At 35.5% G+C, this 23258-nt stretch overlaps 1 protein-coding gene across 1 annotated transcript in view; it reads left to right on the top strand.

Annotated features, from left to right (window-relative positions):
- The window catches only part of LOC135086547 (epidermal growth factor receptor-like), a 122083-nt gene that overhangs the window by 28852 nt on the left and 69973 nt on the right, over nt 1-23258 (top strand). The window lies entirely within an intron of this gene.

Genomic DNA, 23258 nt, shown 5'->3' on the forward strand with positions numbered 1-23258 from the left:
TTGTACAAAGTTTCATTTAATAAGGAAACGTGATAGAGCACTTTCACACCGTTAACAGCAATACTTCCACTCTAAATATGGCGCTGACATAATTGCACCTCTCTAACCTTTCAAGTAACATCGGGCCGTTACCCCGCGTCTCTTCGCATGCTTTTTGTCTCGATTCTGCAATCGATTGTCTAAAGATCCCACGAGTCCCGTTGCGATGAGTCGATCGATTGCAGAATCGATCTGACAGCGATCGTTACCCTGGTCAATTGATGTGTGAATCAGGTTAGCTTCTCCTTAGTCCAGTATTCTTTTTTATAGACCTAGTATCAGATCAATTGTAGAAAACTTGGAAAATTTGCAATATCTACTCAAGTTTGGTAACGGTATGTATACCTCCTACATAAGTTAGGGTATACTGTACTGTAGGTACCGTAGGTGTAAGGTACTGTGTCGAAGTAATTACAGGACTTACATTAGAAAACTTTGCATGTTAATTGATCAAATAAATTATGTATTGAATCGCAAACTACGACTTTCAATTTGTTCCTTGAAACTACATACATAATTTATGATCTAATAATAGGGTAGACCGAGCGACTGCAACTCTTGGGCATTGAAATGTCCAGCAAGCTGAACTTTGGCGAGTACATCGAATCCATAGCGAAAACTGCTGCCAAAAAGCTTGGTATCCTCTCGAGGGCAAGGCAGTACTTCTCCAAGAAGCAAAGGCTGCAGCTTTATAAAGCACAGATCCGACCTTGCATGGAATACTGCTGCCACCTCTGGGACGGCTCTGCCAAGAAACATTTGGCTGCTTTGGATTCGGTGGAAAGGCGTGCCAGAAGACTTATCGACAGCCCTACCCTTGTTGAAGCGGCGCTCCAGGAACTTGACCATCGCCGTAAGGTAGCATCCCTATCGGTTTTCTACAGGCTACACTTCGGAGAATGTGCGAAAGAATTACATGAATTAATTCCACCAGCCCCCTTCCATCATCGGGGAACCAGACGCAGGTTAGCGTACCATCCCTATATTGTTGACATTCCACCAGCTCGCACTAAGCGTTTCGATGACTCTTTTATAATGCGAACAGCTAGGGACTGGAATTCGTTGCCTGCTGCTGTCTTTCCCGAAAACTATAATCCGGGCCTTTTCAAGGCGAGAGTGAATAGGCACTTACAGGGCAGATATGTACCATCCTAGACCGCATCCCACTTAACATCAGGTGCGATTGTGGTCAAATACCTGCCTTGTTATGCATAAAAAAAAAAAAAAAAAAAAAGACAGATTACAGGTATTGCTCGCAACTTAACCTACCTACATAAAATATAATGCTTATGCATTATATTTGATTATTCAAGAGATAATTTTCATGACATCATTTTACAAAATTGCTAAATTCTAATGGTGTGCTAGTGGTACCTTAATCACACATGTACTTTTCAGTAAGTTGGAGTCATATTGAAAAACATGATACTTTTTTTAATAAAGTTTAATGTTCATTTAATGAAAGTTTCAAGAGACAATCGAAGCCGTTGTACCAAATAGGTATCAAAACATAATAATAACGTACCACTTTAATAATACTAAGTATAGATGCATGATTGTGGCTTTATTGTATGACAATGACATTACCGGTGATTGCGTAAACATACAACGACAAAGTGAAAGTTGTATAGGCTGTAAGATATTGGTAATGCCGAATATGCCAGGACTATATTATTGACATTCGCAAGAAATATAAAATAGAACCACAATCAAAAAAACCCTACGAGCTGTAGGTTCCCTAGCTAGAGCCAGTGCCTGCGACTCTCCTTGCCTCTATTTGCATTTACGCAGTCTCTTAAAGGAGATAAAATCCACATTTTAATGCCTTTACATTATTGCAATGTCAAGTGCAATTAATGTATACTTATCGAGGTGCAATTATTGTTGTAGACACAACAAACTGTTGTTATCTGTTATAAAAATAATACTCGCAATCAGAAGACATACATACTAGTGATGGGCCGACTATAGTCTTTGCCAACTAACCGACTAAGCCTAGGCGCAGGCCCCAGATTTTTAGTTGGCCGATAGTTAGGCCTGATTCTAATTTGTATGAAGAATCGGCCGATATCAAATCGGTGTAATGTGCGCACTTTCATACATCTCCATACTGATTAACAGCCAGTCTATAGGCCGACAAAAAGTTTTTCAAATGGCATTGCCGATTAGTCGGCCACTAATCGGCAATGCCGATCGTTCTAATACCTACTTGTCGGATTACTATTGAATTTTCTTAACTTAAAAAGGAACATTGTAATTTGTATCTTTTCTTTTCTAACGGTATCAATAATAAGTTTCAGAATAAACTGGATCCATCCGATAATTTCCAGCTTGTAGAAATTATTTTTGCAAGTGTTTAAAACACTTTCAACAACTACATATTTCCTTTCTGCAATAGGTACCAGTATAGCTTGTGGACTCAAATCTCACTCAGATGATGAAACCCGGACTTTTGCACGTCATAATCTATACTAATATTATAAATGCGAAAGTAACTCTGTCTGTCTGTTTGTCTGTCTTGCTTTCACGCCTAAACCACTGAATCGATTTTGATAAAATTTGGCATAGAGATAGTTTGAGTCCCGGGAAAGGACATAGGATAGTTTTTATCCCGGTTTTTGAAACAGGTACGCGCGCGATACAGTTTTTCTGTGGCAGACAAAAATCCACGTGGGCGAAGCCGCGGGCGGAAAGCTAGTAAAAAAATATTAGTTATGTTTAAACACTGCTTAGTATGCAATAGCTAGCTTATACTTAATATTCTCTAGAAAATTAGAGTGATAATTGGAAAACTTATTTACAAGACGATCATCAGCAGCACACCTTTCCAATAGAGCATGGTTGCTGCGTTTCAAGTTATACCCCACTATGCTAATGGTCTTGCCTGCAGGCCTATTGCCCTATAGGGTAGGCCTAAGAATGCTACCAATAAGGCCTTAGCAGTCGATTCTACTACTTTTTATCCGACTAACGGCGGAGCTCAAAGAAACCAGCCAGCCAACGGGAATTATTTTAAAACAGAAAATTTATTCTCGCAAAAAATAATCGGCCAGTATAATTTATTGTGACTTCTAGATACACACAGAATTTTAATCAATTTTGGTACCCTTTTATTTTATTGGGTTTCGCAAGAGAACTGACAGATAAAGAAATAGGAAAAACAAACATTAACTTAGGCCTAAGTGCCGTGTTGAACTTTCTTAGTAGTAATGTAGAGTTCTACATTACTCTTCTTAGTTAGTAATGTAGAACTTTCGCTGTGTTTTATTAAAAGAAATTGGTTTTAAATATTTTACGAAAATACTAAAATCAAACTGTTGTCTATGAGGATGAGCAGAAATATTTCAAAAATATGAAAAAATCTGTTCATTTACCAATATGTAATACCAAGAAAGATACCGCGTAGGTACCGGAAAACGCAGCGTGGGACGTCCACCTACAAGGTGGACCGACGACATCGTAAAGGTAGCAGGGATGCGCTGGACGCAGGCCGCTACCAATCGATCAACATGGAAAGCATTGGGGGAGGCCTATGTTCAGCAGTGGACGTCCTATGGCTGAAATGATGATGATGACCAAGAAAGAAAGGGACAATCTCAAAAAAAAAATTCAAACCTATACTTTCGATAGTCAACTGTTAACTTTGTATGTGCTTTGTAACTGTTTTCTATTTTGCAACCAAGAAACGCAGTCTATATTTTTGTTTATCACTTGGCTGGCTGTTTCCAAAGGGCTGTGCTAACGGTCCGAACACCGCTCGATGCGTGTCGTATTCCTTACTGTGACGAGCGACCGGTGACCGGTCCGATGCATGGCTTCAATTCGCGGTTCCAAGTTTTTCTATCTGGTGGTTAAATGGCAGATAACAAACAACTTTTCTGTCTATGTGTGTATCTAGTATACGCTTACAGGTTATGCAGTTTAGTAATGCAGTTTTTTATGTTACTTTTCCTATTTACATCTTCACTTCTTTCTCTTATTTACTATTCAGAATTTCTGTCTAGAGCCCACTAGAAATCTGCCAAGTATTTAGATTACGATATACTCGTACTTATGAATACATAAAGTGAGAATCGAAATGTTAGACTCTATAAATCTCTCGGATTTGCTAAAGTCTGCAAATAGAAAATAGAGGATGAACTTTTACTCATGAATATAATTTTCTTGCTTTTCTTGAAATGCCATTCTGCAGACATGCATACATTCATCGTAGCTAACTTTAAAGTCAATGGCACAAAATAATGAATGAATTTTATTAATGATAAGAAACAAATAAACCCAAACTGAATGAAATTACATTCAATGAAAGCAGAAAGATAAAAAACATTTCTTTTTGCTTCTTTGCACACATGTTTACGTATCTTAATATAAATGCAAAATTTATATGTACATTCTTAAATTCTCACGCGAAAATGTCGTTACCATATTAGAAGTCAACAGGGTTCAAATTAGCATAGCATTATTTACTTAACCTCTATTGTTTCTTGGGAAAAAGACCTTATGGGGCTTTATATAAATCTAAATTCTATCAAACAGCGTTTAGGTGATGTCTTGAATACTAATTCTAATCCGATATGGATAGTGGCATACGGTTACACCGTTGTGTATCAATTCTTCTTGATACAGGTGTCTTCTAAACAACCGTCATCTGACAACTATTTACCTAACTTCAAATAGCCCCTGAGTTTCAGATTCCTGATCGACATGACATAACTTACACAAAGCTAAGCTAAGACCTAGAAGATTTAATAGGAGTAGTTAAATTCCGCCTATGGAAATATTTGATCCCTATTTTTCATCGCAATAACGATAATGAAATGTACGAGTACCTATGTTCCTAAGCACAACCTTCTGTGGGAAAGCTGATCGCTGAGCAATTAATTTTATATTTTTGCGAAATTATCCTCTACTAATTAATCTATTTGTTACTGTAAAAGCTCGAACTATGGTTAATCTTAAGATTTAAGTGTAAGTCTTAAGATTTACCGATATGAGTTGGTAAATGTAAGTATTTCTGAAAATACGACGATTTTTTCGAGCTTTTACCATTCGAATTCAGTATATACTAGGTTTTACCTCTGTCAGCTGGTAGATGTTGGTTTTAGGAATAAAACAATGAGTAATTCTTAATTACTTACTTTCATCAACTATTAGACAAAACAGGTAGGTACATAGTATTATAAAGGTATCATATGATAGTAATAAGTACAAATTAATACCAACTCATTTAAATTATTTGCAATCATTTCTTTTTCTTGTGTTTTGGTGTTCAAATTTTGTACAGCATGCATCCTACTAATATTATAAACGCGAAAGTTTGTGTAGATGTTTGTTACTCTTTCAAGCAAAAACTACTCAACTGATTTTGATGAAACTTTACAGTATTATTGTTTATAACCCAGAATAACATAATAGGCTATAATTTATGGCGATCTGTGACAAATTAAAGGACAATGGGCAAAATGGTACCCGGCTCCAATAGATATGCTTCTAGTGTCGTTTGAAAGGTCTTACCAAGACGAACAACTTTTACTATGGCCACTAGCCTCAGATCTGGTTGTGTTCGAAGATAAGCATACTTTTTTGCAAAATGGTACCCGGCGCCAATGGTTATGTTTGTAGTGTCATTTGAAAGGTCTTACCAAGACGAACAACATTTACTATGACCACCAGCCTCAGATCTGGTTGCGTTCGAAGATAAACATACATTTTGTGTAACCGAAGTATCATACGTGTCCATCGTATGGTATTTAGGTTATGCAAGGCATGAAGGGTTTACTGCTCCAGCATCCTTCCATAACTCTATAATTATTGATAGGGATAATTGTGAAATAAATGTTTTTATCTGAAGAACTACTACCCCCTTGATAATAAAAAGTTATACAGTGTGTCCGGGTTTGTAGTGATCAAACTTTAAGGGCGTAATCTATGGACAATTTTATCGATGAAAATACTTCAAATTTGGGGCTTGACCCATTTCTCGCAAAATTACAAGGATTTAAGTTTTTAATTTTTAGTTTTCACCTCTTCCTTCAAAAACAAGTGAAAGCGTGGGTAGCTTAACACTAATAAGCAAAAATTTTATATCATGCGATAGCCAATAAAATTATCTATTAGCAGAAGTAGAAAACAGATACAAGTTTCATACATTTTAAGGGAGTAAGAATGGATTTAATTAGAAAAAAACATGACTTTTTTCACTTCTTTTTCAGTTATTTTCCAACATAAGAAAAACCAGGTCGTTAAGGTATGTTTTATTTGCATTGTATTATTAGTATTTGAGCTATTCTACAAAACGAATGTAAATTTATTAGTCTACGTTTATTAGTTTCGACGTAATTGTTGAACAAAGATACCTCTTCCCAGCGGTTTCCATAGCGCACGCGACTTGCGAAAATGCACTGCCTGAAAGAATCACACAACCTATTCCGATTACTATGGAAACCGCTGGGAAGGGGTATCTTTGTTCAACAATTACGTCGAAACTAATAGACGTAGACTAATAAATTTACGTTCGTTTTGTAGAATAGCTCAAATACTAATAATACAATGCAAATAAAACATACCTTAACGACCCGGTTTTTCTTGTGTTGGAAAATAACTGAAAAAGATGTGAAAAAAGTCATGTTTTTTTCTAATTAAATCCATTCTTACTCCCTTAAAATGTATGAAACTTGTATCTGTTTTCTACTTTTGCTAATAGATAATTTTATTGGCTATCGCATGATATAAAATATTTGCTTATTAATGTTAAGCTACCCACGCTTTCACTTGTTTTTGAAGGAAGAGGTGAAAACTAAAAATTAAAAACTTCAATCCTTGTAATTTTGCAATAAATGGGTCAAGCCCCAAATTTGAAGTATTTTTATCGATAAAATTGTCCCTAGATTTGGCCCATAAAGTTTGATCACTACATGCCCGGACACACTGTATATAGGATGAACCTTGGATTAAAATAACATTTCCATACCAATTGACAATTTAAGCCAGAGTTCAACTAGGGTGTAACTTTTAAATAAAGGGGTTGGAGTTTTATTACTTCTTAAGGGTTTTATTATGGGTTGCTAAAGCGAATAAACCCACAAGACCCAATAAGTCCACCCACAAGATGGACCGACGACCTCATAAAGGTAGCGTGAAGGCGCTGGATGCAGGCCGCCACCAACCGGCCATTGTGGAAATCATTGGGGGAGGCCTATGTTCAACTAGACGTCCTATGGCTAAAATGATCATGATGATGATGATGAAAGCGAATAAAGGGCTAATGGCTTGGGTAGTTCATCGTAGATAATCCTTTCCTTTTCAATGTTTATTTTAGTTATATTAATAGATTCTAGTCATAGTACATACTCGTATACATGGATGATTGTGTTATAATTTCATATAATACTTAGTGGAATTACTGCTTTCAAAACGTGAATTAGAACTGGCCCCATAGCAGACATTTTTCTACATCTAAAGGCCTTTTGAAATATATATTGGTTATGGCTATTGGAGCGGGTACCACTTTCCATACATTTGTGCCCATCATCCTTTCACGCGGGTGAAGCCGCGGGCAAAACTAGTATTTTATATGACATGATCTTACGTTGCTAAAGAAAAAACAAGGCAGTGACATCATGGTTTGTTTAATTGTATTAAAATGAAAATGATGCCGTGGTCTTTCTTTTTAGTTCTTAAATTGTTCGTACATTTAAACAATATAAAAAGGCTGCGCTCGTGTAATGCGTAGATAAGACCGACTGTTACCTGTCAAAAATGCTTGTTGTTTTTCAACATTTACCGTGCCATTAATGTAAATCCTAAGATTTACCAAAGAAATGGTGGTAAGAGTTCGAATCGCAAACCTTTTGGGACATTTACCATTAGGAATTGGTAGATCTTAGGTTTTACTGGAATATCTTAGGATTTACTGCAATTCGAGCTTTTACAGTAACATATTCATTTATTCATTCACAGAAAATTGACTGCGCATTCTTGTACTACGATGATTGCACTAGAGTTTCGAGATAATCACGGCTTGTGGATGTATAATCTGCGATCATCTAAGATTATGTTTTATCGATAGGTGTCCACTCGAAGATTGTCGGCCGGAGTTTATGCCAGACATGTACGCATATAACTGGTTATTAAACGGCTACTGCCATTGCCCACTTCCGATAGCTGGATTATCAATGATTTGTTACCACTCTTAACATTAACTGTTTATCAATTATCTGCTTTTATGATAGAGATTAATGTCAAAATACTCGTCTACTGGACAGGTTGGATTCCTCATTATAAAGGTTCGAAGTTAGATAAACAAATTCAAATCTTGATTCAAATTAAAAGTAGATTGAGAGACGATGCGACGCTTTGAGAACAGATTCACACCTTATTAATCTATTGCCTTAAATTCGCAACTCAAAACAAACTTTCTAAACCCAATTCAATCTCAGTTATAAGGTTGTGTGCTATCTAAAAGTTAAACTTGAACTAGTCTCAATCTATACTAGAAATGGTTCTAGCTTCGTTTAATATTGTGCACCTGAGTAATAGCAACCTAGAACCTTGGATTCGCGTCGTTCTGACAGGCGGCCGCCATGTCATTATACCACCAACCAACTGGTATTCGTATACGACGACCGAATGCCAAGCATTTGCTGATCGCACGCAGGCGATTTATAAAACATATCGACAAAAGAAACATACAGCTATATTATGTCGGGCGGCTATGACTTGAATGATAACAATATTAGGGCAGGTTTTGGGATTGGCTCATCTTTTTTCGGCTACGATAAAGTTACGCCCGTTTCCTATATTCAATCCTTGTCCAAATCCGGATTTCAACTTAGTTTAGATAAAATGTCTACAAGTTTTGATGCGTTTACACTTTAATATTGTTTAAATATTCTTAGAAATAATGTGAAAATGTAAAAACATCGAAAACCGTAGATATTTTGACCAAAACTTACTGAAATTTGATAATTGACGGACGGAATTGGATTGGAATTGAAAATAAAAAACCATCATTAATGTGGCAAATGAGGTTTGATATAAGAAGCGCGGTTGTAGAGACCTTCGTTCTACAACTTTTTGGCTGAGATAAAGTGAATGTGCTAGAATGAGGATTGGAACAAGTACTGGAGTCCTACTTTCTGTAAAAACTTTGACGATAAGTCATCGCTACTCAGTGCGGCTATTGACTAGCTATTATTAGACCGCTCTACTAGTTTTACTTTAAGACTTTTACGCAGTTATTTTAGGCTGGGCTTGCACCAACTTACTATAGCTTTAACAAACGTCAAAAATCTGTCAAACTCCATACAAAAAACACTGGTCATTGTCAAGTTACGGTCAAACTTAGGTGGTGCGACTCAGCCTTAGAATTGCCTAATTATTTTGAATGCATACGTACCTACCTACACTACATTTCTTTTGAATATTTTAGTCCACGACAGACAAACCTGTCATTTCTTAGAAAAAATCCTTGATCCAGTTTGGTATTAAACTGAGCTAATGTCCAAGCTATTTAGATACAAATGTCACGCGCAGTTTCCATACCCCTAAGATAGCGCACGTCCGTTCATACCAATATTTTATTATGTAGTTGCAAACTTGTTTGGACACCGAAGGAAACACAAACTTTCCAACTGTATATGTTATCGATAAATTGTAGTGTTAATATACAACTGTTTATTGATTTAATTAAGTTTTATTGCTCAAAAAACTGGCGATCTGTTTGACAGTTATTTCATTTACCTAAGATAGTACGCATATAAACATAACTTAATGCCCAAACGTTTTCTGGTTAGAATTCTCACTATCATATGTTTTACTATAATAAGCCTTGATCACAATGCTAGACTAGATAACATTACTTTTTTCTAAAGCATCTCTTTTCACAGAAACTGCGTTAAATCCAATAAATCAAAATGTGATAACGCAAAATGTGGACAAGCATTTTGGAATGCAGCATCACTCATGAATCACGCTTTGTCACTAATATTCATTACACAAAGATCAGGCTCCGTCTTTCGGACGAAACTCTACATTGAAACTAGGTAAAAAGTCCTAGCTGCTCTATCATCTCTGTCACACTCCATGTAAACTATATACACCCGTCTCTCTCACTACCGTTACTAAAGATTAGAATTCGTGTAAAAAATGAGCCGACTGTCGTTTCCCTTTTGAAAATTTAAGATCGACTCAGTTCATGTAATTGAACTTTTTATCAGTTCCAGCATAAAAACAGGCAAACATACATGACTGTTTCGTTTTAATTTTGTTCTATACTTAAACCGAATTAAGACTATAGTTAGGTAGGTACCCAAGTTATGTGATAGATATTGTAACAGTGAATGCAAATTGAAATGATCAAGAATCAGAAAATCAGAAAGATATAAAATTAGTATCAACTGATTCAGATATTGTGAAATAACTGCTGCTGTCTATAAAATGTACAACAGTACAATAGAGGCATGTGACGATGACATGAAAGTAACCGTTTAAAAAAATCTGGCTATACATTCCATCCATCAAATATAATCGAACAACTACCTAGAACAATTTTTAACGCTTCGCTTCTATGAACCCGTCGGGTATGTCAATGAGTACCTTCCTTCAGCATGGAGTCGAGTGACAGTCAATGAAGTGGCAGCGGCTACGTAAACAAAGGTGTTTGTAGCAATACCTCACAATGGAGTTTCCGAGAAACGGCGCAGAATACAATTGGGCACAGTGCGTCCGCGCCGAAATTTTGTCCACCTGACATTGTTTGGTAGATACGGATAGCACATCAAGCTAGACCATAGTATCTTGTGTAGTTGTATTAGGTGTTATTTTGCAACAAATATGTGTTTGATAAGTTGTCGATTGTTCAGTTGCCTGCAAAAGATCAACGCACTGTATCAAGAACTGTCTGCTATTTCGTGAATTCATTTAAACATTTAAAGGTTTCTATTATTTCCGCTGAAAAAATAGATTGTTATGTACGATACATATTACATTCCAATAGGTGAATCTATAGAACCTATGTTTTAAACGCACTACGATTATGTAACACACATTATGTAAATCTAGAAATAACGTACAGAAATCAATAGTTATACTGGAAATAGATTTGTAGATTCAATCCATGCCATAAGCATTTCTCCAATTTCTTAACTCAAGTATTACAACTGGATTCACAAACGTTGAATTTCACATCCTTGACGTAAGAACATTACAAGAATCTCGTATTTTTATTACTGCAACATCAATTAGATACCCATCTACGTACGACATAGACACAGCCTGTATGTCATGTGGACCTCACAACGGTACAATATCTAGGCTGCCTGCAGGTATCACGTTCATCATTGTGACCATTTCTCCTAATGTAACACGATCGCTAACTATTCAGCCGCGACTCGGTTATGAATGCTACCATTGCTACCTGAGCTGTCTTTTACGAGTTCGTGTGGAGAGGACATTGCAGATCATTGTCGACACATAGGAATGCATATTATTTTTATATTCGTAAGAGATTTTATCAAATGGTAAAAAATGTGGACAAGAATTCCCAATTGCTACAATCATCATCATCGGGTCATTTTATAGTCTCCACTGTAGGAGCACGACTCTCTAATTTACCAACGGCAAATTAAGGATTTGGGCTCTCACTCCACACGTTCCAGACGGATTAATGGGGTATATGTATACTCGTAGGTCCGGCAGACAGTGGTGACTGAGTTTGTTGCAGCGCTTCTTCTCAGCACTTACCAATTGGTCTCGAAGCGCTGGTAGGGTAAAAAGATTATGAGACTATGGCTCCAATATTTGACGATTTGTAAGTACTATTTAATAGTCTATACAAATAAAGACATTTTGGACTTTTGACTTTTTTGACTTTATATTTTCCTTTTAAGTACGACATCCACGGGAAATATGGTTCTTTTCTACTCTACTGGAACCACACGGCAATATAAACTATCCAAATTCAAAGTTGTAAATAGACTTGTTGAAGCAAAACATTGTTGAAAGTAATTTAGAACTATTGAATATCATTTGATCACTACTTGCATGAAACTTTACTTCATAAAAAGGCCAAAACGAAATGAATGCGTGGCGATTGCCATCGGATGTTTTGGACATTTGAGATAATATTTGCTTACTGCATCACATACAACGAACGATACACATTGAGACCATAATTCGATGCAGTACTAAGTCATTCATTCAGGAAAAGCATTAATTACATACTATAGGTATTTTAGGTATTATTTTTTACATGCATAGATTAGAGCTAGAGGTTCAAAAAATTTATGCAGCCCCGATAAAACAAAGATCTGTTTTTTTTTATAACAGGGATTAATATGCTACTGGTGATCGTTCGAATAACCGTTACATAATTATGAACCCAAAAATAAAAGCGTCTAAGTTTAAAATTGTAAATTGGTCAGCCCACTCATACTGTACGGAGTACGATGCGCAGACGCCCCCGCGCGTAGTAGCGTAAGTATTCCTAATTTGGTTAAGGCCATATATGCGACAGGTATTTGTTTATAAACAAATATTGAACTGATATGAACTTTGCCTCCAGCTATATTTAATTGTATAGTTATACTCGTAGTAAAATTAAATAAAGAGCAAAATCAATACTAGGTACAGTCACAACTTACTACTACTACTTTTCATAGATTTGATCGCTTCTAGATCGTAACGTAAGAATTTATCTGAAAATAGCATGACTATTTTTAACCTACGCGTTAAAAATAGTAATATAAGTACGTGTTAAAAATAGTACACCCTCTAACCTTAGCTTGAACTTTAAACTCTACTGGTTTCCTGTGGAATGTACTAGAATATTAGATATTGCCAATTAGAAACCGATTCGTAGAAAAACGCTTCAACTGAAATATGTATTAACGTCATAGAGACTCGCCCACGGAAAATACGCGTGAACTCTTGTGACACAGTATGAAAATTGACAGTTGAAACTTTGCATAAATGGAAAAGCAAAAGAAGTGTATTCAAACGCAGCCTCCATTAGTGAGTTTTGGCGGCCATTGGTGACATAACAACATGGCGTCTCATTCTCATTCATACTTTTCTAAGTCGAGGCGAAGGCGCGCGGCACGCAGCCAATGATAACCTGTTCGGGGCTGGGACTGTGTGAACCAGAGTTCGATGCAAGTTGTGTAGTGCGACGATGATATTTTGATATTTTATTGATAAAATAATGTGTTTGCATATTTTTGTAACTTACCTATACGATTTTAATGTTGGTATACATACAGGGTGGAAACGATAAGTGATCTCACTTGATTAATTCTAAACTATACAAGATATCCAAAAACTGGTTACTGATCACGAAAGTGCTTCACGAGCTCTAGCCAACGGTACCAATAATGGTTACAAAATAAACTGGATCTATCCGAAAATTTCCAGCTTCCATACATTTAGTAAAACCACATAATATTAAAAACTATACAAGATATTCAAAAACTGGTTACTGATTCTGAAAGTGCTTCAAGAGCTCTATCCAACGGTACCAATAATAGGTTACAAAATAAACTGGATCTATCCTAAAATTTAATGTTTCCAGCTTCCATACATTTAGTACAGCCACAGTAATGGCACTCATGTCTTGATAATATCATGCAAGTAAAGTCTAAAACCAATGTTTTCCATAAATAATTTTAAATAAGAATGCAATTTGCGAGTTCATTTTAAGAGTTTATTATTATAAAAATAAATTAACTCTTCTAATATTATGTGGTTAGCATACATTTAGTATGGAGGCTGAAAACATTGAATTTTCAGATAGATCCAGTTAATTCTGTAACCTATTACTGGTACCATTGGATAGAGCTCTTGAAACACTTTCAGGATCAGTAACCAGTTTTTCGATATCTTGTATAGTTTAGAAATAATCAAATGAGATCACTTATCGTTTCCACCCTGTATACTCGTACTTAATCATAACAAAACATCTACCTTACTCAATAAGTATACAATTCAGTATAATAAACGATACTAATAAAAAGTTATTCTTTGTTTCAGGTATGCATCAATTCTACGTTGGTATATGAAGTTAAAAAGTAATTGCTGTTAGTAAGTTCAAGTTACTTATTAAGAGCCGCAGAAGAGCATGTTTAAAGAATTTACATTTAAGATATTCACAACTGTCCGATATTAAAAACGGAAACTAGGTGTAAAGAATGTGCATAGGTACTTGAATAATGTACTCCCAATATCAAATTTATTCCAACCATTTGAAATAGATAAGTACCTACGTCACTTACGTGTCAAGTTACATAGTCTCGGTATGAAATGAACAATATTTTAACTGTTTACCTACACTAGGTAGGTAAGGTAAGCTAAGCGAATTTCATAAGTCTTCAATTTACTGTGCTCTTTATTAATTATTCTGACATGAAGTTTTATAGAAATGTAATTCTTGTATAAAAACTAACATTGTACTACTTACTAAGTATGAATCATTAGTTCCAGTGACATGTAAATACTTTCTCGTACTTATTTGATCCTCTACCTTAGCTACGTAATATGATCAAGACTTTTATCCGTCGTATACTCTGATCTTACGTGAGATCCCGGGTCATCCAATATCTCGAACAGATGCTGTGCGTCGGGTAGAAAGTGAAAAAAATGATGAAAAAAACCTTTTCGCTTGAACTTCTTACCACATGTTTCAAGGCGGGCTCGGATCAGGATTTCCGTGCTTTTTCTATTAATTTCTTTATAACATCCTGAAAAAGAACTATTTCGATGAAGACCAGCTAATATTGAACGTATAAAAAAACGATGAAATCTCATAAAGCATTCAATAGCTTTATAATTTGAATCCTCTAATAGTTTTATAAAGGGGTGAAATACTAAATAATGTACTTAATTCAAATACACCGTGTTACTTTGCATTCTTGCCATATTCACAGAGATAAAAGTAGGGACCAATACCTATTATTTAAGATAAACAAGAGACTCCCATAAAGAAAGTACACTGAGTTTTTAGTAAATTTGGTTTTGCAGTACAAATTGGAATAAACCAATTTTGTCTCGCACTTTCTACAGGTGCAAGTGGAATAAACCTAGTGGGCGTGGCCTAGTTCTTATTAATCTGTGATGTTTTATGGCTCTGGGTACCAGCCTTTTTATCCAGTCATAATAATTATTTTAAAATACTCTTCAGTTGATTTTAGATTTTCCTTTCTACTCTCAGTTTCTACTTTACGGGCTTAGGACCGTCAAAAATACGTAATAATTATTAGGCTTTTAATTAATTTATAACATTGTTCCCTATTTTTACAAATTAATAAATTAAGTATGAAATGAAATCACCTTATTCACAATTAATTATTTATTTATGAGTTCCTACTTACAAACTTTACGTACTGCGAAGCAAGTGTTCAAAGAGTCCTCCGTTCTGATGAAGGCACAGTCTAGCACGGCGAAGCGTAGGTATTTCGCTTTAGTTTTCGCAACACATAAACGTTTTGTCTTACAGTTTCGCTGAAGCAATCCTTTCACGTAACACGTTTACACTTTTTATCTCTTCTGCGCATACCAGGTCTTTTCAAGTCACTCCAAAAATAATAGTCCATTGGTGTTAGGTCCGAGGATCGTGGTGGCCAAGCTACTGGACCCCCTCGTTCTCCCCTGTTCAACAAACGTATTATTTGCGCACTTGACGTCCTTATTGTGGGGGAGCACCATCCTGCTGGTAGTAGAGCATTTGGTGTAACGCTAAGGGTACGTCACCAAGCATTTCGTTTAAGACGTCTTGCAGACACTCCAAGCACCATTTTGATTAAATTATTCGTTGTTTGAATACACTTCAGTCATTTTTGTATTATTTATAACGTGATTTGTGATTGATGGATTTCTCAGTTTTTTACAAAAGTGTCAGAAAGACATTTTAAAGACAATAGATTGCAATAGATATTTAAAAATACAATAAAAAGTAAAAAAGTCTCCATCGCCATCGCTTACATAAGTGATGTGCATGCGTTACGATAGTTAGTGATGTGTTTAACAGATTGTCGATAAAATAAAATATTCAAAATTAAAAATCAAAATTTTCGGGCATTATTTTTTAACGGATTTGTGTTCAGTATCAATAATATAGTTACCTCTGTAAATATGGCAAGAATGCAAAGTAACACCCTGTATAAAAGGACAGTGCCAATCCATGTATGGAAGTTGGACCAAGTGCTGCCCAGAATGAAACCATAGTGCATTTTGTTTCTCAGACCAATACTAATGTGTAAAACGAAGCGCACTGAAATCTATCCCTGGAGTTAAAAGAAAAAAAGAGTTTTGGTTTGAATTATTTACATACAAAATATCATCGATGTATACGTACTACGCATAAGATTTCGCGATTTTGGAATTCAATAACACTCGATATGTCGAACTTAACCATACTGCATCCATACACCTTACTTTAGTGCGACTTAGACATTCTTTATAAGCGATCTAGCACTGTTGCATTAGTTTGGTTAGTTGACAGAAATCATTATTTCCAAAATGAAGCAAGAAGTTTTAGCTTACAATAACTTCAATAATCGATTGTAATATACCAATAAATTGATTTTTCGCAAGGATAGAGAACTAAAACTTCTTACTCCATTTTGGAAATAATGATTTCTGTCAACTAACCAAACTACTGCAACAGCGCTAGATCGCTTATAAATAATGTCTAAGTCGCACTAAAGTAAGGTGTACGGATGCAGTATGGTTAAGTTCAACATATCGAGTGTTATTTAATACGAAAATCGCGTAATCTTATGCGTAGTACGTACACATCGATGATATTTTGTATGTAAATAATTCAAAACTAAACTCTATTTTTCTCTTAACTCCAGGGATAGATTTCAGTGCACTTCGGTTTACACATTAGTATTGGCCTGTGGAACAAAATGCACTATGGGTTGATTCTGGGCAGCACTTGGTCCAGACCCTGGCACCATCCTTTCGTGCGTTTAAAAATATTATTGTTTTAAGTTACTTAACTACAAAGAATTAAGTCAAAACCATTTTTAATATCAGTAATATACTTTTAAAATCCTTTACCAGTCAATTTTAGCGGTGAACAAAATAATTGAAATCGATTAAATCTATCGAGTTTATTTCTCTTACCACAGTGTTAGTATTAACCTCCATTAATCTTAAACCGCGTGTGCATTTCGCGATCTTCCGTCTCTCTCACTCGCAATGGCGGCTTGAGCAGGTTTTATGAAAATAAAACAAGCAGTCATTATGTTCGTTTCATTTAGGCCTTATTTTGAAGCTGAGCCTTGTTCATTCATGTGAACACCGCTAGTGGGACCAGCCATCTGTGTTAGTATGGACAAATATTTGTTTTTGTTTGGATTTAAGTCTTATTATTTTTTGGGTCAATCTTCTTATAACTCTAGAACTCTAATGGGTTGAACCCAAATTACAGTCTTTTAAAGTCTTTCGAACGAACGTAACAAACATTACCTATGCGATACTACGTTTCCTCAAAAATATACCTAGTTGTTATAATAAAGTGAGTCTCATAATATCAGTCTGTAGTTAGATAGTTAGCTGCCCTACAAATGTAATTTGGCATGCTTTGACTAAATATGGCATTCTAATCGAGCAGCAACCCACTAAATTGTAAATGTATGTCAGTCGGAATTGGCAACTGTAACATCCCCTATTTTGATAAAACCTAAGCTATGGGGTCATCCATAAAGTATGTCACACGTAAAGGGGGAGGGAGGGGGTCGACAAAGTGTGACATGGTGTGACAAGGGGTGGGAGGAGTCCTAAGTTTCGTGACATCACATTTCAATAGGGATGTTTCCTGGGTCAAAAAGCAAGAGTTTTAATTAGTCCGTCAGTTAACTTATCAAAAAATACTCTACACGTATTTTTCACTTTTTCAAACTAATGAAAATTTAAAGAGATAAAGTGCGCCAAAGTTCATAAGAAGAGGCCCGTGACGTCAATGCTTGCATAAAAGTGCCGCACGTTGTGACGTCGTGCGGAACTTCAACGCACCATAACTATGTAATTATTTGTTAGATTAACAAATAAAAATATATGTGTCCAATATTTTTTGATATTAAACATGACGGATTAAAAAAATTTTTTTAGGAAACTAGCCTATTGTTTCAAATATTTAATATAATGTTGGTTTCATAAAAAAGTACTTAATTTAAATGGAAATAAAACTAATTTCGGAACTGCTGTTTTAATTTAATAATTTTTGGATGTGAAATTACAAAACATGTGACGTCACACTAGGGAGGGGGGGTCTCAGAAATGTGACCGCCTGTGACAAGGACGGGGGGGGGGGGCTCAAAAAATCATGAAATTCGTGTGACGTACTTTATGGATGGCCCCTATGTAGTGTATACCTATTTAGAATTATCAAATTCATATCGCCTTAAGTCCTGAATATTTGGTGAAGATTTGGAGATCCTAACCGCGATAGTGAGGCTCGGGCAGGTTTTGTTCGTCGTTTGTGCACCTTATATCTACATGCCCGCCTCAGTTTAAGAAGACGCCGGTATTTTGTGGACTTACCGAATCGAAAGGTCCGGGTATAGTCTTGTAAACAACACTTGATTGAATAAAGATAAAGGTACTAGGTGTTTAATTCGAATTCAAATCAAAACATAAAATATTAGAAATTCGGACCTATTTTGCTAATTTGGTTAGTTTAATGCTTATTTCAGAGTATCAGAACAATAAGTAAACCTAAAACTAATGTACAAAACATTAGTTAAGCCTCTTCTAAAATTATCTTTAAACGTTATTCCATAATACATACCTACGTATTTGAAAAGAAAAAGTAAATCTGGATATCAGCCCTCATAATACAATCAACTTTGACATTGCAACAGGACACAGGAGCATAGTCCACGAGTAGATTACAGTATTATCGACTCTTATCTGTCTCTTTCGCTATTACCAGGTTGCCAGAGCGAGTGAGAAAGACGGATAGAGGGTCATACATTTGTATCATGCGATTGTTCGCAGGTGTCAGGGTTTATCTCTTCAAAACAACAGATTACCCTCTTCGGAGAATTGAATCATATCGGTTCAAAACAGGACATAAATCCGGGCTTATCAGTTTTTATACATTTTAATTTATTATGTTTGGGTTATGCGCTACTCATTAAAAAAGAAATTATTATAATTTATATTTGTCGCAAGATATTCGTGGAATATCACTTCCATATTTCAAATGGGAAAATCCTGTCTACGGTATATCTAAATATTTACGGTAGATTGAGGAAAATTATACGCCCTATGTTACTCGTAGTAATTATGGTGTCCTCTGCCAGCAGTGCTAATGAATGCAACGCGCATTAGTTTTTCGCATCTGTTTATAGTCAGTCAACAGAGGTCATCCTAATTATCATTAATAGACTCATCTGTTATTTTCAATAAACAAATGTGGTTTTATCTGGGCAAATACTCGTAGATAAATCTTATTATTAATAAATATTTATACATAACTATTTTATCATAGCATAGAGCTATATTTGGAGCTGATGAAACAAATGCGGTTGACAGCTGTCAAGATTTCGCGCCATTTTCAAACAGGTGTTCTTTTTATAATTCAAACGTTGATGAGCGCACTGGCAGTTAAAAATCCGATGCATCCAGCCAGCAAACACAATTAAAAGTGACGCCTCGAGGGGCTGGCTATTAACGCCAATACGGGCGCGGGCGCATGACCGATTAAACGGAATTAGGGACCGACTGGGACGACCTCTGGATCATAATCAGTAATCACCTTCGGTATGAACTTGGGACTTTGAAATTTAGGAGTATATCTGTTACGGTCAAAGTGATAAATGTGAAAATTATGAATAATCGCCGGTTATTATGAATAATTACCGCATGATTTGGTAAATGTGATTAATATGAGGTCATTTATGTGTGTATAAAACTAAATAGGCGGCTTAGGGGTGGCCCAAGGGCCACCCCCGCCGCACCTTAACCTATTTTTCACTTTAAATCAAAACATTATGTTATAGGCATCATGGAAAAGTAATATTATGCAAGAAACATTCCAAACTCATTATGACAAATTATATTAATATGTATATGATATCAAAACGTTCAAAAGTTTGGCTGTACACGAGCACGTACACAAGATGTTGTTCTCTTTTATGAAATTTGTTAGTACTAAGGTTGAATTATTAAATAATCACTGTTAAATGTGATTAATTTATCACTTTTACCGCGACTGTCGGTAATTATTCATAATAACCGGTTATTATTAATAATTTTCAATTTATCACATTAACCGTAAATATCCACTGCCAAAGTGACCTAGCTTACAATTTGGCATTGTCTTAAAGGACATTGTCAGCCATATTGTATCAAGTTATAGTTTGACAACTTGAGATCGAATACAATGGTGCAAAGACTGTTGTCCAAAATTATTGATTTTCCCTTTGAGGACAGAATCCAAATCATGAAACTATGTATTGTCTGTACCAATAGATATTCTCTTTATTGCAAACTAATAACGTCGATTGACGTTGACATCGATGTCTAGGTATGTAAGTGATGTGAATCCCTATGTTTGATGGTTAAGTGAAATTAGTAGTGTTGAAATCACCGAATCTAATTGAATCAAACATTAACAGAAGATCCCAATAACTCACTGATATCGAAGCCAATACTTTTTTTGCTTTTCGTCGTTTGAAAATCTCACGTTACGTCCTAAAGTTTCGCTATTTTGCAGTTATTGGCTGTCGCTGATTCTCATAAGAAATAATAAATTAATATAATAAAATATTGTTAATATAAAACTTGGCGGGCCGGTATTAATTTTATGCCCCGCTAAATGTTACGAGAACGTGAATCGAAACCTGTCGTCGACAAACCGCCAATAGCAGATTATCACTTCGGAATGTACAAAGTTATTAATATTCAAAAGAGAGTTGGAAAAACCACATTTATACATACATGCACCCTTTACAAATATAATGCATATAGCAGTAGTGATTTAATCACTTCAATGTTATTTTATTTTTCTTACTATTTATAGAAATGACAACATCGTATCGGTGTACAAGCATGAACTCGTATTATAAACCATTATTTTTAATTAATATAAGTAATTTATTATCTAAAACATATAGATAAATGGGTTAAGTATACATTATAGGTACGAGTAACTCTCCTAGACAATAATAACCCTGGTTTCAATCTTTATGAGCCCCTGACAGGCTCGGTTTGGACGTCACGCTAAGAAGTAACAATCATTCGTACCGAAAAGTTGGGTCTTCCTTTTTGATGTTTACTTATCAAGCCATGTGTAAACATTTCAGTTCATTATCTACCTCAATTCAATCAATAAATAATCATGCACCTAGATAATGGAATATTTGTTCATTTTCATATCGACTCTTCTGTAAGACAAGGGCACAACTCTGTATTTTTATTTTTGTTTGAGACGATTAGATACTATGTACTTCTTACCTAATCGTACTATAACTGAGTTGGTTACGATCCAAAATCGCTAGGAGATCGTTTTACTATTTGATAATTAAAATTCCCAGCATCTTAACCGCCTTCATTTCACTTCTTGGTGTTTCCTGTTTAGTAATATTTTCCAGCCTATTAATTGTTATAAAGCCCATAAGGACATTTTCAGTACGCATAAAAGTTTCCAAATAAAGCAGAGACCTCATGAAGGACCAGGTCGTCGGCCGGGCGGCGCCGCCAGCCACAATTTCACGCATCACTGCACAGATATTTGATTACCAGGCCTCGAATGATTATTATGAACGTGCGACTATGTAGAAGCATGCTGCGTTGCCATGTGTCTGTAAATGCAAGCCTAGTCTAAACTAAAGTGCAACGAACTTATGACGATGACGGCTGATGATAATCGCAAAAATATAGCCTACATTGCTATGTAGGTACTATTTTTAGCTTGTACTGCAATTTAAATATACATACTCGAAATTTTTGCACTAGTCATAAAAATACTACTGTAGGTACGACGGAATACAGGTTATCTGTGTATGTTGAAATGAACACAAACATGCTATGGTGATTGTATCAACACTTTATCATTATGCTTACAATTTTGCTTTATAAAGAGGTTTTGGTAAAGGTAACTCTACCGTTGCCCTAACTTTATTCATAATATAAAAATTAACAATAAAACATACCCCCTTACTAATAAAAAGTTACACAGTTGTTGATCACTGTTTTAAAATGACATTTCCATACTAAACGTCACTTTAAAACACTGTGTGCTTACCATGAGTTTACGTTAGGTGTGCTCGCTAGCGAGTACGTCAAAAAAATCTATGAAGATTTTATTTCTTGAAAGTAGCCGCTAGAGGCGCTGCACAATATGTCATACATTTTAATGTCATTTTTTTACGCAGTCGCTAGCGAGCACACCTAACGTAAACTCATGGTAAGCACACTGATCAACGAGCGTGTAAGTTTTATTAGTAAGGGGGTTAGACTCTATCTAACGTCAAAGAATCCAGGTTAAAAAAACCTTCGTTACTGATTCGTGTCCAATACTTTGGTCTACTTATACCACTAGTTAAATCTTCGAACTAGGTATTTGTTTAACCTGACCTACCCACTAACTACTAACCGTAGTTACACATTTCTATTTTTAGTAATTCAGTAAGGAGTAATTTATTATTGTACTTATACATTTCTCTATTGATGCTTAGTTACGACCTGAGGGGGGTTCAGTCTTTCAGTATTTATCACCTTCCCGCGAAACAAAAATATGTTCAGAAAATTAAATAACCTATTTTTCTCAATTTTCATCATCCCTTATTTAGCTGAAACGTTTTTTATGCTACAAGAAGTTACTAAATCTACTACACAGGATTAGCGGTTTAGTGTCTAAAAAGAATTTTCACACATTAAGACAATAAAATTCATATTTTAAGTGAGTTAAGTTGTAAGCTGCCACAAACAAAGATACTGGCACAACTGATAATATCAATATTCCAAGTAAATAGTTCAATGGCAATGTGCAGCTTTACTTCAATTACAACATAAATGTATGTACATTTATACACAAAATTGTAACCATGACCTTGTTTTTTAATTTGTGTGATCTCAACCATTTCGTGTCAAACCGAGTTTAGGCCGCAATAGTGGCGCCACCTATTTCAAATTAATGAAACCATAGTTCTTGCTCGTTCAAGTTCCCCCCGTACAGCGCCATCTCTTAGTAGCAACTGTCACTACGTGCTACG

Source organism: Ostrinia nubilalis, chromosome Z (genome assembly GCF_963855985.1).
Source record: "Ostrinia nubilalis chromosome Z, ilOstNubi1.1, whole genome shotgun sequence".
NCBI classification, from domain to species: domain Eukaryota; kingdom Metazoa; phylum Arthropoda; class Insecta; order Lepidoptera; family Crambidae; genus Ostrinia; species Ostrinia nubilalis.